The following is a 17,569-nucleotide window of genomic DNA, read 5'->3' as shown; positions in this document are numbered from 1 at the left end:
AGGGAGCACAAGAAGCTATGCAAAACATGGGCTTCCAAGGAGTCTGTGAAAGCGTCGAGAGAGGATGTTGACAAAGCTGCCTTTAGACTTGCTATTTGAGGACCCAGCCCCAGCAGCAACACCAGTAGCACAGCCACAACATGAGCAGACTCAGAGGCTTTCTATGAAGAAGGGGAAGCTCTCTAATGCAGACGAGGCGGTCATCCGGTTGACAGACCTACAGGAGGTCTCCTCCAGTCAGCCACAGGTTGCTCCAGATATTCAGCCCGTCCAGGTCCAGGCCCCAGTCCCAGCAGTTGAGCAAAAGGAGATCGGGAACCAGTCTGAGGTTCCCGTACATACAGAGGACCCGAGGACCACTCATGTTCCCATGCATATAGACGAGGCTTAGGGAGCTCTTATATCCTTTCCTCTTGATTTTTGATGCTTATTTGTTTAGTTGGCATTGGGGACAATGCTAGCTTTTATTTGTGGGGGTGCACCCTACTTTTTATCCGGATGATTGTATATATTAGTTGATTAGTTTATGTTTCTGTTGATTTTTTTATTGGTCTGTATATAACTTTACATTTAGTTACTTTTATCACACTTTTTATCTTCTCTTTGGTCTGTATATAAAGTTACATTCTTGTATATGTATTTATCCCCCGTTGTATATTCTAATCCCCGATTGTAAATATTCATTCTATTTTCTATTTTCGTACAAATTTTTCATTCTTAGTTAGTAGATAGGCTTGCAGCCTTTTTGTTTCGGCTTTGGCGCTTTCAATAAGCCCTTGGTTTTCTTAATGCCATGGTTCTTTCCAAGGGTGGAGTATTGTGTGAACCGGGTGGCTCTTCTCGATGATGGATGGCGTGACAACCTTCTTAAGGGTTTGAGTCCGTTTTTTATTTTTCTTTTGTTTTTAGTAGTTTACAGTTAAGGGTACCTCAAGCAAAGCTTCACTTGGGCCTAACACATTTGCCTTTGATCCCATGGTCAAAGACAAGTGGTTGTGTTTAGGACGGTGAAAGTAGTGATCTTGAGACTCTTGTTTTGACCAAACAAACATCATGTGGTCTTTCGAGACTATTGTGTGCTCAATCGTGTCTAAGGTTGGTGTGGGCCCCCGACTCTATGTCTTTAGCAATCCGTGAGTGTGTGTGGTGAGAAATCGAATTGTGAGTCCAAGTCCCGAGCCAATGGTCTAGAACCTGCCCTGAATGTTTGTTGAGGCGAAATTTTGAGTGAAATTCGACTTGAGAAGTGATTATAGGCTCTCCTTGATCCAAATAATAGTCGAACAACTCCATAGCCTACCAATGATATAATCCCTAGCTAACCCTTTTTGAGCCTTAAACCTTTTTCTTTCAAGAACCAATGCTACAAGCCTATACCCGTTCTAAATTATACCCCCTCTTGGCACCCAAATCGTCCCTTAAGTAATGGCAAAAATCTAAGTTTGGGGGGGGGGGAGACAAGAAAGGAGACAAAAGTGGTAAAAGGTACAAAAGCAAAAAGGAAAGGAAGGCGGTAAAAAAGAAAGAAAAGTAAAAGACAAAAAGAAAGCCCAATGTGCAAAGAATAAAACGGGATTCAAGAAAAATAAAAGTGAAAAAGGTGTGGAAAAAGGAGAAATGCTTTGAATTGCATAAGAAAGAGTGACAATGTGTCTCTCTAACCCCTTGAAAAGAAGTGAAATACTCAAAGAGTCAAAGAGAATTGTGCCAAAATGAATCAAAAGAAGTGCTTAAGGGAAGATGGAACCCATATAGACCAACAACTTTTCCTACCCTGAACCAAAAGCCTTCACATTGACTCCACAAAAGCCCTATATGATCTTGAGTTGGATGACGCTCGCATTAGTGGATACTTACATGAGGGTCAAGCATATGGTACTTAGAGCCGGACTTGTGACCTTTCCTTGAGAGAGATGAGTGAATTCCCATTAGCCTTGGTTTGTGTGCTTGTACTCTAAAAGGTGAGGTTTGCTTAGCGACATTTGAGGACGAGTGAGTTCGGGTTCCACAACGACCAAAGTAATTGAGAGAGTTCTTTGATGTACTGAGTCAATTCTTGATGCTCATGTGTCACACTTGATCCATAGTTTTTCAAAGTTTAAGTTTTGTTAATGATCCATTCGTATTGAGGGCAATTGTTAGTCCCAATTAATGCTTGTTGAGGTTACCTTAGGACAACTGAAATTACTTGGATTTTCCTTTAAAAGGTGGGTCTTATTTTGTTTGCTTGAGGACAAGCAAAGGTTTAAGTTTGAGGGAGTTGATAAGTTTGGATTTTAACATGTTTTATGCCCCTACTTGCCTATGCTTTGATCATATATTATTACAAAATAGTCCTAAAAGGCTTACAAGTTGTGCTTGATTGCAGGTTTGATCGACAAAGTGACGAAATGTCAAAGATTGGCTCAAAAAGGAGTGAAACCTGCTCAAGTATCAAAGACCAAGGAATTTAAGAAAAGAAGGCCTAGTGCGGACCGCGCAAAATGGAATGCGGCCGCACTAGGTGGTTCAGAGAGTTGGTGAATCAAGCTTGAAGAAGCTCCGCCGCGGTACATATCTCGCGGTCCGCGGTGAAGGCTCCGTGGCCGCACTACTCTTTTGTGCGGTCCGCAGTCATGAGATTCAGAGAGATGAAGTTTTCAAAGCTAGTGCCATGCGGTCCGCGGTCATGAGTGCGCGGACCACACCAGCTCCTTCCGCGACCGCAATCCATTCTACGCGGTCCACGGAGTCCAAGTTCAGAGAAGCAAAAGTGAGCCCAGTGCGGCCGCGGTCCATTTAATGCGGCCCGCACTGACCCCATAGGGGTATTTTTGTCCAGTTTTTGCAGCCTAGTATAAATAGAATATTTTACCATTTTTTAGGTAATCAGATATATCAGTGGAAAGCTTCGCTCGTGAGACCAACCTTTGTAGCCATTTTTGGTATTTTTGCTTTACATTTACAACAGATTCTTGTAGATTAATTTTAGCAATTAATTAATATGCTTAGTTCTTCATCTATTTCTTCAATTTCTTTATCTAGCATGAGTAGCTAAACTCATTAGCTAGGGTTGTGGCTCAACCCTAGTATGGGTAATTGATGGATGTTGCCATCTTATGTGAGATTGACTATGGGTATTTGCTATTTGGGTTGATTTTATGTGTTAATCTAGAATTGGTGGTTGCAAATACTGATTCAAGCTTTGTAGGTTTAACTCTTCTTGAGAAAGAGATTCTATGACCCCAAAATTGACCCAACACGGAATTGGGATGGACTCATGAGAAGTGATAGTCCCAATTAACGGGTTAAACCTCGAGAGAGTAATTACCCTACTTGAACCCTAGTTGCTTGGTCTAATTTGCCTACCCATTTGGTCTCGAGAGAGTCAATTGGGCAAAATCACTTTTCCTACCGAGAGGTGTGAGAGTGGGTAAAATTGTGCAACAGTTATAGCATAAGCCCCAATTATGTCAATCGAACTTTAGTAACATCTACCCGTCAATTAGCCACCTAGCTAGTATCACGACCCTAGTGCCCTTCTTCCCATTAGATACAACTTAGCAATATTCTCATAGCATAATTTAGTGTTAATCAATAGTTTTACAAAAATAGTTATAATTTGAAAACCCAAAAATATATGAAGTAACATTAGGAGCACAAACGCATCTCTAGGATAGACAGACAATCCAACTCCACTACTAGCTCCCTGAGGAAATCGATCCCAACCCTCATATCGGGTAAAAGCTATTGTGACTCGCTCTTCCTACCTTAGTGTAGCGTCGAGTTGGCAGCGATCAAGTACCATATGACAAGTGTAATTTGTGCACATATATATCTTTCTATAACTATAAGCATGATAATATGATAGCGAGAAACTCTATGGAGATATAGAAAAGGTCATTCCAAGGCATTTATGAAGATATTACATATCTATCAAGTATGATGATTTCAAGGTGCAACATATTTATTCAAGTTGATATGGCTGATTTGTTTATCAAATCTCTATTAATGATCTCTTGAAGATGGTGCACAAGATTGGGATGCGAAGGCTTAAAGATGTGAATTGATGCTCTCATCAGGGGGAGTGAATACGCGTTGTACTCTTTTTCCCTTACAAGGTTTTGTCCCACTGGATTTTCCTTGCAAGGTTTTTAATGAGGCAACCAGAAGGCGTATTATTAAACATGTGTACTCTTTTTCCTTCTCTAGAATTTTTTTCCCACTGATTTTTTTAGTTAAGGTTTTAACGAGGCACATTATCTGTTGAATAGATATTCAAGAAGAGTGTTATAAATAGAATTGTATTAAGGTGAATGTCTATATTCTAGAGAGATTCTAGGGTTTGTTATTTGGTGGCTAAGTCACTTTTCCCCTATAAATAGAGGGGTTCTATTCCATTGTAATTGATCCCAAATCAATAAGAATTCTCTTTCTCTACTTTTCTCTACAATACTCTTCTTCTTCTTTTATTGTTCATAATAGGTATAGCCAAAATAATAAATTTGCAATTGTACTCTCATTTTATTTCTTTCTTTTGATACAATGATTATTTATTTCAACTGTATATTTTTACTTTTTTCGGTAATATCTTAAAAAATAATATTTTTAGAGCTCCATAATTTGGAGCTATATAAAAAATTATAGTCAAAATAATAAAAATCAAACTATGTATTTTATATCTTTTTAGATACCTTGACTATTTAATTCAATTGTATAAATCTTTATTTTCACGTCAAAGTCAAAAATAATAACGAAAACTTTATTATATATAGAAAAATTAAAAAATAGCCTAAATAATGTAGTTTTAACCAAGTTTTATTATAAATATTATTAGAAAAGATTATTTAAAAAAGTAACACACTTAAAACGGTATAAAATATATTTTATTTTTCAAAAAATACCACATTGACAGGAAAATCCACGTGGCAGGCGAGTGCATGCCGCTTTCCTAGGATGAGATTGTCCAAGGGGGTAACAGCTACCGAATAATCAAGTATAAGGGGTAATTAAGACCGCAGATAGTTCAAGGATGTAATCAATAATACGTGCCAAGTTTAGGGGGTTTTAGGGTATAGACATGTGATTTTTGACCCTTCCCAAGATTTTTATACTTTTAGCATGTAAATATTTAATTTAGGCATAATATCGTTATTTCAATTAATTTTAACGCTTTTACTTTATTTTATTACAAGAAAATGAAAATTAAAAAAAAATAGTTTCATTGATGTTTTGTAGTCATTTTTAATCTTGAAAAATACCAAAATAGTTTTGTTTTAACAGTCAGTCTTATTTTAATAGTTGTTATTTTACTTAAGTGGGATTAATTAATAAATGGGATCGTATTTTTAGTCTCGTTCGCGGGGAAAGAATAAAACTTGGGCTCGAGCAACCCATTTTTAGGCCTAATTTTTGGACCTAGCCCATAATTCCCAAGCCTATAATTCCTAGGCCCATACCCCTGACCTAAAAACCCCTATAAAACAATTAGACTCTAAGACCTAGACATAGAGATCCCTAGCTGAAATCTGTCGTTCTTCTTAAGACTATCAGCAAAAATACCACCTAAAAATGCCTAAGACCTAAAAAATCCCGAACACAAAAAAAAGGAACGGCAACATCCCACCCGTCTCGATCTTGTTCTTGAAGATAACAATGCCATCATCTTTTTTGGCAAGAATCCATAAGGTGGAGGATAAATTAACTCCCTCCAACCTAGCAACCTAACAACAGACCCTTTAGCATAATTGAAGCCTACTGCCGTCTCCCAACTTCCCCCGAATAAAAGACCTTCAAGGTCTAGTTTTCCCCAATTCCAAACATACAAAACAGAGGGAGGGATAGATCTGAAGAGGGGGACACTAGAGAACACGGGTAGGAAAACAAACAAAGCTTATGAATTTGAGCTCATCCTCCAGATTTACCATGTTAATTTAAGAGCTTCTCTTGCTTTTTCCATTTGGGAAAACCATATCCATTTCATCTTCAAAACCCGGCAAGCTTCTCACGCAAATCCTCCATCAAACACCAGGGAATCGCAGCTCCAAACCAGCAACATCGCAGTATAACCTGTCACACCTCCTTTTTCCATCCCCGCAAGGGGTAAAGGAGTTTTTCCAATTGAAGGACAATCGAAACGGGATTTGTTTATTTATTTTAGAGTCGCCACTTGGGAGATTTAGGATATCCCAAGTCACCAATTTAATCCCGAATCGAGGAAAAGAATGACTCTACAGTCCTCGAACCAGAAAGGAATTTTGTTAACCCGGGAGAAGGTGTTAGGCATTCCTGAGTTCCGTGGTTCTAGCACGGTCACTCAACTGTCATATTCCGTTTGTTTATCTGATTTTATACAATTATGAGCTCATATGCAAGTTTTAACTCTTTACCGCTTTTATTATTATATTTTAAAAGAATGTGAACATCGTTTAAAAACATGTCTTTGGATTGCGTCACATGAAATGCACCCGTAATCCGGAACACATTTTTATTCAGCGTTTTGGGATTTGAATTTGGGTTGCATGAGATGCATACCCGAATTTAAGAAGGTGGGATTATCAAACACGCGCCTAAAGAGCCTATCGCGTTCTTATTTCTGGAGACGACCGTGAAATTTGCTAAACGGCTCCTCCCGAAGTCTAAGTAATTAAAATGTACATTTATGGAGGGCCCCGCAGTTTGTACCTTTTTATCTGGCGAGTCTCGTCTCATTTATTTTAAAAGGATAATCCTAAAGTGACTACGTTTTCTATTTCGTTTGTCTCTAGAATAAAAGAAGAAAAATACCTAATTTATTTACATGTTTGAGCGTTATTATTGAAAAAATTTCGAACCTAAATAGTTAACATCGAAGATAGACGGGAACATGGGGGAAACACAGTTTTGGGCCCAGGCCCAGCATACCGGTCGCAGAACTGGACCTGGGCCATTTCTATTTCTTAGCGTCTGGCCTGCTACTTACTTGTACACTTTTTGGTATTCTCAATAAGGCAGAAATGGAATCAACAGCTACAAAAAACCCTTTTATGACTCTAAATAAAAGATTCTGCTAATTAAAACATTTTAAACTACTGATTAATTAACCTAAAGTCTGTATACGTATTTGAAACATGCTTTGTTAAAGAAATAAACTGAAATATCAGAATGCTACCACTATATTATTGGTTCTTTACACTAACACGCAGGGCAGTCTATCCACTACTACTGCTCGATACTCAATTGTACATAGCAAAGCTTCTACATGCTTTTAACAGATGAAACTAACTACTATATTACACAACTTAAAATTTCGGAATATACAAAGCTAATGTTAAAACTTCAGTTCTTCATTTCATATTCGTGCTTCAAATTTCAGACTTACAACAGCCATGATAAAGTTGTGTACCTGGTAGAAGAACAGAAATATAGTAGAAGAGGAGTCAGCAGTAGTAGCAGTAGCACAGCAGTAGATTCAGCAAACTCAGCACCAACCAAAAGAAACCAATAATAACCAGTAATAGGCAGCAAGAAAGAATCAACGACAGATCTTGTAAAACCAAATAGAAACCCAAGACGCTCAATGAAACAATAGCAGGTCACCCAGATGGCAGACCAAACAAAACCAGTTTGAAGAAAAACCAAGCAATATTGGATAATCGACAGGGCAATGAAGCTATAACAGTATTGTATTCAACAGTGAAGAAAAGACTTCTCTTTTCAGTTTCTATCTCTCAATATGCTGAAAATAGCTGTAAGGAAGCAAGCCTAGAACCACAAACCTCTAACTCTGGACTTTTCGATCCAACTTCCAGCCTATCTCACTCAATATTTTCTAACTTATGAAGATTCAAAAACTAGCACTTAAGAGCTTTTAAAATTCTGAAATCTTAGTGTTCACCCCCCCTAAACTTGTTCTAAAAGAGCCTATTTATAGGCAGAAATCAGCAAGCAACAGACTGCCCTTTTTCTATTTTGCCCATACCCCTTAAAACTAATCAGAAATGCCCATCCTCCTGATAGCCCCTATCATGTGTTTTGTGCCCAAAAGGTATGGGTAGCCTATAATATTCAATTACCCCATGCTATCAAGTTTTGTTTCCCACTATTAATAAATAATTAAATTAATTTAATCATATTTCAGTACCCTACTGTCAACCCTCTTAAACTAACCAATTTGTGAACTTTTCAATCCCAAAACTACACTGAATCCCCTGGTTATTACTGTTTTACCCTAAGCTTCTGGAAGTTCCCCTGGTTGTGAATCCCCTGGTTGTGAACTTTTCAATCCCATCCTCCTGAAGTTTGAACTTATGGAAGTTCAAACTCAACAACTGCCCAAGACTGATTTCCAACTATTTCCTAATTGCACTGCAGCCACAAACCATTCATAGCTAAATTCAAACAATGGTTCGATAAAAAATGTGAGGCTATATGAATCAAATTATTCGATCATTCAACCCTGTAATACTAAATGACGACATTTATCCAATCGACTATACTAGTTATAACATATAACAACTAATCGATAGACAAATAAGACCAAACAGACCACCAACAGGTTCCAGCGGCTTTGCACAAAACAGGGAAACTACATGAATTAAACACTCGACGATATTAATCAAATCAAATATGTATCTTACCACACGTATTTAACAATGGACAGAAGAATAGTCGACCAAATAAAAAAGGTCTTATGAAGATGGAGAAAATTGAAAGAAAATATCAGTAAAATCAACAAATTAACTAGACATGCTAACAAACCCAAATGGAATTCAAACAACAACAGAAGGGGACAGAGAAACTTATCTTGGAATCTTAAAAAACAAAGTGGCCCAGGCTTGAACCAGACTTGATCATTTGAGGTTGAACGGACTTTAATCGAAGTGTTCTCAACTGAGAACACCTCGATTAAGTCTGTTAGACCCCAATCTTATGTTGACTTGGACAGACCCCCACTTTTGGATTTCCAGGGTTCTTGAAAGCTCGATTTGGGGCTCGAAGGTCTCTACCTAGATTCGAACTGAACCAAGTGTGTCTAGGGCATGAGGTAGGTCGGGGGGTGACATGGTGTGAGCTTGGGGCTGGCTGGGGTAGGTTTGGGTTTCACTCGAATCTTCGATTGAAGATTCGTGATGCTGGAGTTTAATTCGAGACAAGCGGTTAGCCGATTTGTAACGAGGGTGGTTAGGAGATTCAGGGGTGTGATCTTGGTGGTTATCGGAGGAGGTAAGGTTTCAGGCCGGTTCTATGATTTGATATTTGAAACGTTCCATTGAGATTCGAAGTAAAGGGAGCCTGGATTCGTGATGAGGGTGGTTGGGCGGCTCAAGGGTGTTGGTTTTATGGCCAGCGGCATCGTTGCCACCGGCTTTCAGGCGAAGGGGCGGGGTGGCGGCTAGGGTTTGAAGGGTTCGTCTCTGAGAGACGATGATGAACAGGAGGTGAGGGGGGGTTTGGTTTGGGGGGCGTGGGGCGAGGGATTGGGGTTTTTATACGGAGGGGGTGGTTTGATCCTGGCCGTCGGATAGAGAGTGATCAATGGCCAGGATCCCTTGGCTAGTGTAAAACGGTGCCGTTCCACTTAAAAAGGAGATCGGGTTAGTCCGGGGTGAAATGGGTCGGGCATACGGGGATGGATTGAGGCCGTTGGATGGGGCTGGGTTAACAGTTGAGATCAGATGGCCCTATACGGCGTCGTTTGGGTAAGTGAATGGCCTGATCTTGGCCGTTCATTTGAATCAATCAACGGCTCAGAATGGGGATGCTAATACGACGTCGTTTCACCGTCTGTGAGACCGGGTCGATGTGGACTGGGTCAGCCATAAATTGGGCCTGATCTGCTTGGGTTGAACATGAGCCCAAAACCGAGTTTCTCTTCAATTTTGAATTCTTTTCTTTTTCTACTTTTAATTAAAAATCAATAAAATTCTAAAAATAACTTGTAAAACCAAAATTATCCTACAACACTATTAAACTTTAACGACAATTATCACACAAGGTTAAACATTTAATTAATTAAAACAAAATTACACAGCGGCACACATAAATGACAAAATGCAACAAAACTGCATATTTTGTAATTTTCTTTCTTTTTCCATAAAACATGACTCAATTAATTCCAAGACGTACAACTAAATCTTGAATGTGCATGCAACATGTATTTTTGTATTTTTAATTAATCTCATCAAGGGTAAACATTTAGGGACAAAATAATTACCCAAATGTCACGCCAATTCTTACAGATGAAATTTGTTTTATTATTTTTTTTTTGATTTCTTTTGGAGTAGTTTCCGTGAAGCAAAAATCACGTGCTCACAGCTGCCCTCTTTGTCCGAATACACAAGGAGTATTCGTACAAAGATAAAGTGAGTGGATACGAGCAATTTTTGCCCGTTGGAATACTCCGTGTGAAGCATTTTTTTGAAAAGATTTAACCGAACCTTTGCTTCAAAGATTTCCTACATATCCCTGGCTAAAGGGGAATCAGGTTAATGTAGTTCGGGAAGTCTTGGTAGCTGGGGCTACCGGGGACCTGGTTCTGCTGTTACTGCTGTCGTGTGCTGTTACCACTGCCTTACTGATCTCCTTGTTACACCGTGTCAAAAGAAAACAAGAAGTTAGGCTAGATTATGAATCATAAAATCTTATCTATCTTCAACTTGTTTTTGCTGCTTTGCTTCTTTGTCGGCTTGTGTTTCTTCCGCCGCTTTTCCTTTTCGTAAACTTGGGGATGGCGCTGGCCTTTTGCTTCTCTCAATACCAATTCTCACTGTCTGGTTTGGTCCGCTGAGGATATGGCTTCCTTTATTAAGCTTTTCGGTGGTTCCTCTGGGGATATGACTTTCTTCATCATATTTGTTATGCTGGGCATAATTTAATGTTCAAAGGCCGCTTCTTTCAAGATGCGTCTTTTCTTCCTTTTGACTCATGCACCTGAATTTGCACTGAGACCTCTTGTTGCAATCTTCTGCTTTCCGATGAGTTGCTGGTTTCAGGACCTGAAATGTAAGGACTGAAAAATATTCCTCTTGTTATACAGGTGGGCGCCTATTTATCTAAAAACATGAAAGTATTCCTTTCGTTATACAGGTGGGCACCTATTTATCTAAAAACATGAAAAGTATTCCTCTCGTTATACAGGTGGGCGCCTATTTATCTAAAAACATGAAAGTATTCCTCTCGTTATACAGGTGGGCGCCTATTTATCTAAAACATGAAAGTATTCCTCTCGTTATATAGGTGGACGCCTATCTATCTAAAACATGAAAGTATTCCTCTCGTTATATAGGTGGGCGCCTATCTATCTAAAAACATTAAAAGTATTCCTCTCGTTATATAGGTGGGCGCCTATTTATCTAAGAACATGAAAAGTATTCCTCTCGTTATACAGGTAGGCGCCTATTTATCTAAAAACATGAAAATATTCCTCTCGTTATACAGGTGGGCGCCTATTTATCTAAAACATGAAAGTATTCCTCTCGTTATATATGTGGGCGCCTATTTATCTAAAACATGAAAGTATTCCTCTCGTTATACAGGTGGGCGCCTATCTATCTAAAAACATGAAAAGTATTCCTCTTGTTATACAGGTGGGCGCCTATCTATCTAAAACATGAAAGTATTCCTCTCGTTTTACAGGTGGGCGCCTATCTATCTAAAAACATGAAAAGTATTCCTCTTGTTATACAGGTGGGCGCCTATTTATCTAAAATATGAAAGTATTCCTCTCATTATACAGGTGGGCGCCTATCTATCTAAAAACATGAAAATTATTCCTCTTGTTATACAGGTGGGTGCCTATCTATCTAAAACATGAAAGTATTCCTCTTGTTATACAGGTGGGCGCCTATCTATCTAAAAACATGAAAAGTATTCCTCTTGTTATACAGGTGGGCGCCTATCTATCTAAAACATGAAAGTATTCCTCTTGTTATACAGGTGGACGCCTATTTATCTAAAAACATGAAAAGTATTCCTCTTGTTATACAGGTGGGCGCCTATCTATCTAAAACATGAAAGTATTCCTCTTGTTATACAGGTGGGCGCCTATCTATCTAAAAACATGAAAAGTATTCCTCTTGTTATATAGGTGGGTGCCTATCTATCTAAAACATGAAAGTATTCCTCTTATTATACAAGTGGACACCTATTTATCTAAAAACATGAAAAGTGTTCCTCTCGTTATACAGGTGGGCGCCTATCTATCTAAAAACATGAAAAATATTTGAATTTGTTTCCTCGTTCCTCCGAGAAAATTTTTGACAACGACAGAAAATTTTCTGCCCCGGTTCTGGTGACCTTCCTTGTGGCGCGTCTTTCTGCCATCATCAACCTTTATTTTCCTGTAGAAATCAAAGAAAATCTTGTTAGTTTAAAACATGGTGAGTGATCGTGTCACTCCTGCTGGGGGATGGTTTTTTTCTTTTCCTTTCCCTTGCTCTGCGTTCCCAAAACTGGTTAGGGATAACGTTACTTGCTGGGGATGATATTTCTCCTGGGGATGGTTTTTCCATTTATCCTTTCCCCGCTTTTTTGTTTCAAAACATGTTGGGGGAGTCTTCTTCAACTCCAAAACTACTCCCTTAAGAGTTTTATTTTCCCTCAGTACTGCAGGGGATAAAATGTTATCATCTGGGGATAGCGTTATTGAGGATAAGACTGTTGGGGTTATTTTGCTGCAGATTAATTCTCTCTTTCTCCTTCCCCATTTTTGTGTTGTCTGACCACCCTGGAACTTGGTCAGTGATCTATCAAAGTTCTGCTAGGGATCCTCTTGGAACTTGGTCCATAAGTTCCTCAACCGTTGCTTTCCAGCTTTTCTCCCTGTCCCCCTTAACTTTCTAGGCCAGTTTGTCATTTGGTCTTGCAACAAACACCTTCTTGTCTTATTGCCTTATCTTTAGCCTGTCCCCTTCGCATTTCGCTTTGTACTATTTTGGCCAGTGGTAGTAAACTCTGAAAAATCCTTCTCAAAATAAATTTTTGGGAAAAAGTCTTTTAGACAAAGAAATGAAAAGATAGAAAAAGAGAAAAATCTTTCTGAACAAATGCTGGGGGAGAGGAAAAGGAAAGAACTTATCTGAACGGTATGACTGGTCCCAATGAGCATGTCATGCATTCTGGATTAATCGACCCAGTCTATTTGTATCAATCAATCTTCTTGATGGCCTCATTTACCGAGAATAAACAGACACCCAACTTTTGCCATATGCGGATTCTTTCTGCCGATCTCATCTTGTCTCCTCATAGTGCCCTTCGAGGGGTTTTCACTAATAAGACTCTCTCCTTTCTCTCAGCTCCCGTCGCCTTATGGTGCATGTGAAGGTTTTCACCACATGACTCTCTCATTTTGTTTCTCTCAGCTTACGTCGCCTTATGGTGCCTCTGAAGATTTTCACCGATAAGACTCTCTCATTTCATTTTTTCAGCTGGGGATCGGAGTGTTACCGATAAGATTCTCTCTACTGGGCATTCTTTTGCCTATCAATTTCTTCAGCTTATGACCCTCGTCCGGTCGGGGATCAGTGTATTACCCTTGGCTTTCATCTGCCTGACTTGGCGCCTCTCAGATAATAATCAAGAGGTCTTTTGGACATAAGATGTGGGTTTTGTGTAGGTAAAAAAAAGAAAAGGTTATCAAGAAATTCAAAATAATTTGATGGGTGAGATATTACAACTCTTGGAATCAAACCTCTCTTTTTTTCAAAATTAAAAAAAACATAACTTCTGCCCCAGTTTTCTTGCTTGGGGGACTTTTGATTTTTCGTGACATTTTGTCACATTGCGACCGAGCCGTGAAGCGCCTACGTATCCTCTTAGAGGAATCAGGTCAAACGTAGTTCACTCTGATTCCTTTGTTTTTCTTGTGACTTTTCTCTCGTTTCATTTTTTCATTTTTTTTTCATTAGTGACTCCAAAAGAGGGGTATGAAAGAATAAATAAGGCTCAAAAGGGGGAAGCAAAGGTTAAAAGTGTTTGGATAGAAGAAAGAATTGTCTCCGTCATTTCATTATCCAATAAGTACCAAGTACAAACAAACGAACAAATAACTATCATAATCAAAGAAATTATGCATAATATCTTTTGACTGCATCAGAATTGATAGCCATGTCGACGCATCTTCCTTCGATATCTGTCAGACATAAAGTGCCGTTGGATAACACTCTGGTCACAACATAAGGTCCTTGCCAATTTGGGGTGAACTTGCCTTTTGCTTCGATCTGATGTGGGAGGATCCGTTTCAATACTTGCTGCCCTACTTCAAATTTTCTGGGGCGCACCTTCTTATTGTATGCTCTTGCCATTCTCTTCTGATACAACTGGCCATGACACACTATTGCCAATCTTTTTTCATCTATTAAGTTCAATTGCTCCAGTCGAGCTTTGACCCATTCATCGTCGTCAATCCCGGCTTCAGCGACAATCCGGAGGGACGGAATTTCGACCTCTGCTGGTATCACTGCTTCAGTTCTGTATACCATTAAATAAGGAGTTGCACCTACTGAAGTCCGAACTGTAGTGCGATAACCCAACAATGCAAATGGTAATTTCTCATGCCATTGTCTAGATTCTTCTACCATCTTCCTCAGTATCTTCTTGATGTTCTTATTGGCTGCTTCAACTGCTCCATTCGCCTTGGGACGATATGGGGTGGAATTGCGGTGTGTAATCTTAAACTGTTGACATACCTCTCTCATCAAATTGCTGTTAAGATTTGCACCATTATCCGTGATGATCACTTTTGGGACCCCAAATCTACAGATGATATAGGAGTGAACAAAATTTACCACTGCCTTCTTGGTTACCGATTTGAAAGTTTTAGCCTCAACCCACTTAGTGAAGTAGTCGATGGTTACCGGAATGAACCTATGGTCGTTGGTTGCTGCCGGCTCAATAGGCCCAATGACATCCATGCCCCATGCAACAAATGGTCATAGCGCTGACATTGTATGCAATTCTGTTGGCGAAGAATGAATCAAATCTCCGTGTATCTGACATTGATGGCATTTCCGCACGAAATTGATACAATCACACTCCATAGTGAGCCAATAATACCCTGCTCGAAGAATCTTCTTTGCCAATATATATCCGCTCATATGTGGCCCACAAACTCTAGCATGCACCTCTGCCATAACTGTCGTGGCTTGACCGGTGTCTATACATCTCAGCAATCCCAAATTTGGGGTTCTTTTGTACAACACTCCTCCACTGAGGAAGAACCCATTTTGACAATCACTGAATGGCTCTTTTTTGGTCTCCGGTGGCCTGCTCCGGCTATATCCCCATCCTGAGTTACTCATTTACATCATAAAACCATGGCTCGCCATCCACTTCTCCCTCTACCATGTTGCAATAAGCATGTTGATTACGAACCTGAATGTGCAATGGGTCAACATGAATTTTGTCTGGGTGGTGTAACATCGATGCTAAGGTGGCCAATACGTCGGCAACCTCATTATGAACTCTTGGGATGTGTCTGAATTCCACTGATCGAAATCGCTTGCTCAAATCGTGCAAACATTGTCGATATGGTATGAGTTTCAAATCCCGTGTTTCCCATTCACCCTGAATCTGATACACCACGAGGTCCGAGTTTCCCTAGACCAAAACGTCCTGGACATCCATGTCTGCAGCTAGTCGCAAACCCAAAATGCATGCCTCATACTTAGCCCTGTTGTTGGTACAATAGAAACGCAGCTGAGCTGTAACAGGATAATGATGTCCTGTTTCAGAAATAAGTACTGCTCCTATTCCAACTCCCTTTGCGTTTGCGGATCCATCAAAGAAAAGCTTCCAACCTGGTTCCTCGGGTAATTCCAGCTCACCTACATGCATTATTTCCTCGTCCGGAAAATACGTCCTCAATGGCTCGTATTCTTCATCTACTGGATTCTCAGCCAAGTGATCGTCCAGCGCTTGGGCTCTCATGGTCGTCCTCGTCACATAGACGATATCAAACTCTATGAGTAAACTTTGCCATTTTGCTAACCTCCCTGTAGGCATAGGTTTCTGGAAAATGTACTTTAATGGATCCAAACGGAAAATGAGATAAGTAGTATACGAGGACAAATAGTGCTTCAATTTCTAAGCCACCCAAGTTAGGGCGCAACATGTCCTCTCGAGTTGAGTGTACTTGACCTCATATATTGTAAACTTCTTGCTAAGATAATAGATGGCTTGCTCCTTCCTTCCTGTAATGTCGTGTTGCCCCAACACGCAGCCAAACGAATTCTCCAGGACCGTCAGATAAAGAATTAATGGTCTCCCCATCTCAGGTGGGACCAACACAGGTGGATTTGACAGATACCCCTTGATTTGGTCGAATGCTTCTTGACATTCCGCCATCCATTCTACCGCAACATCTTTCTTCAGCAGCTGAAATATGGGTTCACAAGTCGCCGTGAGTTGAGCGATGAACCTGCTGATATAATTTAGTCTTCCCAACAGACTCATCACCTCCGTTTTGTTCTTTGGCGGTGGTAAATCCTGGATGGATTTGATCTTGGACGGGTCCAACTCAATACCCCGTCGACTGACGATGAATCCTAACAGCTTTCCTGATGGAACCCTAAAGGCACATTTGGCTGGGTTGAGCTTAATATCATACCTTCGAAGTCTTTGAAAGAACTTCCTTAGGTCTGCTACATGGTCTTCCTGACGCCAAGACTTTATGATCACATCATCTACGTACACTTCAATTTCTTTGTGTATCATGTCATGAAACACAGTAGTCATTGCTCTCATGTATGTTGCCCCAGCATTCTTCAATCCGAATTGCATTACCCGGTAGCAGTAAGTTCCCCATGGCATAATGAAAGCCGTCTTTTCTGCATCTTCTACATCCATTAAGATCTGATGATATCCTGCATAGCAGTCCACAAAGGATCCGATCTCGCGCCCAGCGCAATTATCGATCAAGATATGGATGTTAGGCAATGGAAAATTATCCTTAGGACTTGCCTTGTTGATATTGCGGTAGTCGACACATACCCTAATTTTCCCATCCTTCTTCGGCACTGGTACCACATTGGCCAACCAATCGGGATATCGAGTGACCCGAATAACTTTTGCCTGTAGCTGCTTGGTCACTTCTTCTTTGATCTTCACACTCATATCCGTCTTGAACTTCCTCAATTTTTGCTTGACCGGAGGGTATGCCGGGTTAGTGGGCAATTTGTGAACCACTAGATCGGTGCTTAATCCCGGCATATCATCATATGACCACGCAAAAACATCTTTGAACTCAATGAGGGCTTTGATTAATTCCTCCCTGATGTTTGGCTCAATGTGGATGCTGATTTTGGTTTCCCTGACATCATCTGCATCCCCTAGATTGACAGCTTCGGTGTCATTCATATTAGGCTTGGGTTTCTCTTCGAACTGGCACAATTCTCTATTTATTTCTTCGAAGGCTTCATCCTCGTCGTATTCGGACTCATCATCATAGCCGATCTCTTGTACAATTAAGTCGGAGTCAGATTGATTTTTTAGACTAGGTCGAAGATCCGTTGTGCATGCCATGTCATTAGAACCAGTAAAAAGAGAACTGTTCAGAAAGAGAAAAGAATAAAACAAAATTAAAACAAGACAAGAAGAGAAAATTTTATTAAAA

The sequence above is a fragment of the Nicotiana sylvestris genome, chromosome 3 (genome assembly GCF_000393655.2).
Source record: "Nicotiana sylvestris chromosome 3, ASM39365v2, whole genome shotgun sequence".
NCBI lineage: Eukaryota > Viridiplantae > Streptophyta > Magnoliopsida > Solanales > Solanaceae > Nicotiana > Nicotiana sylvestris.
Note: the sequence above shows the minus strand (reverse complement) of the source record.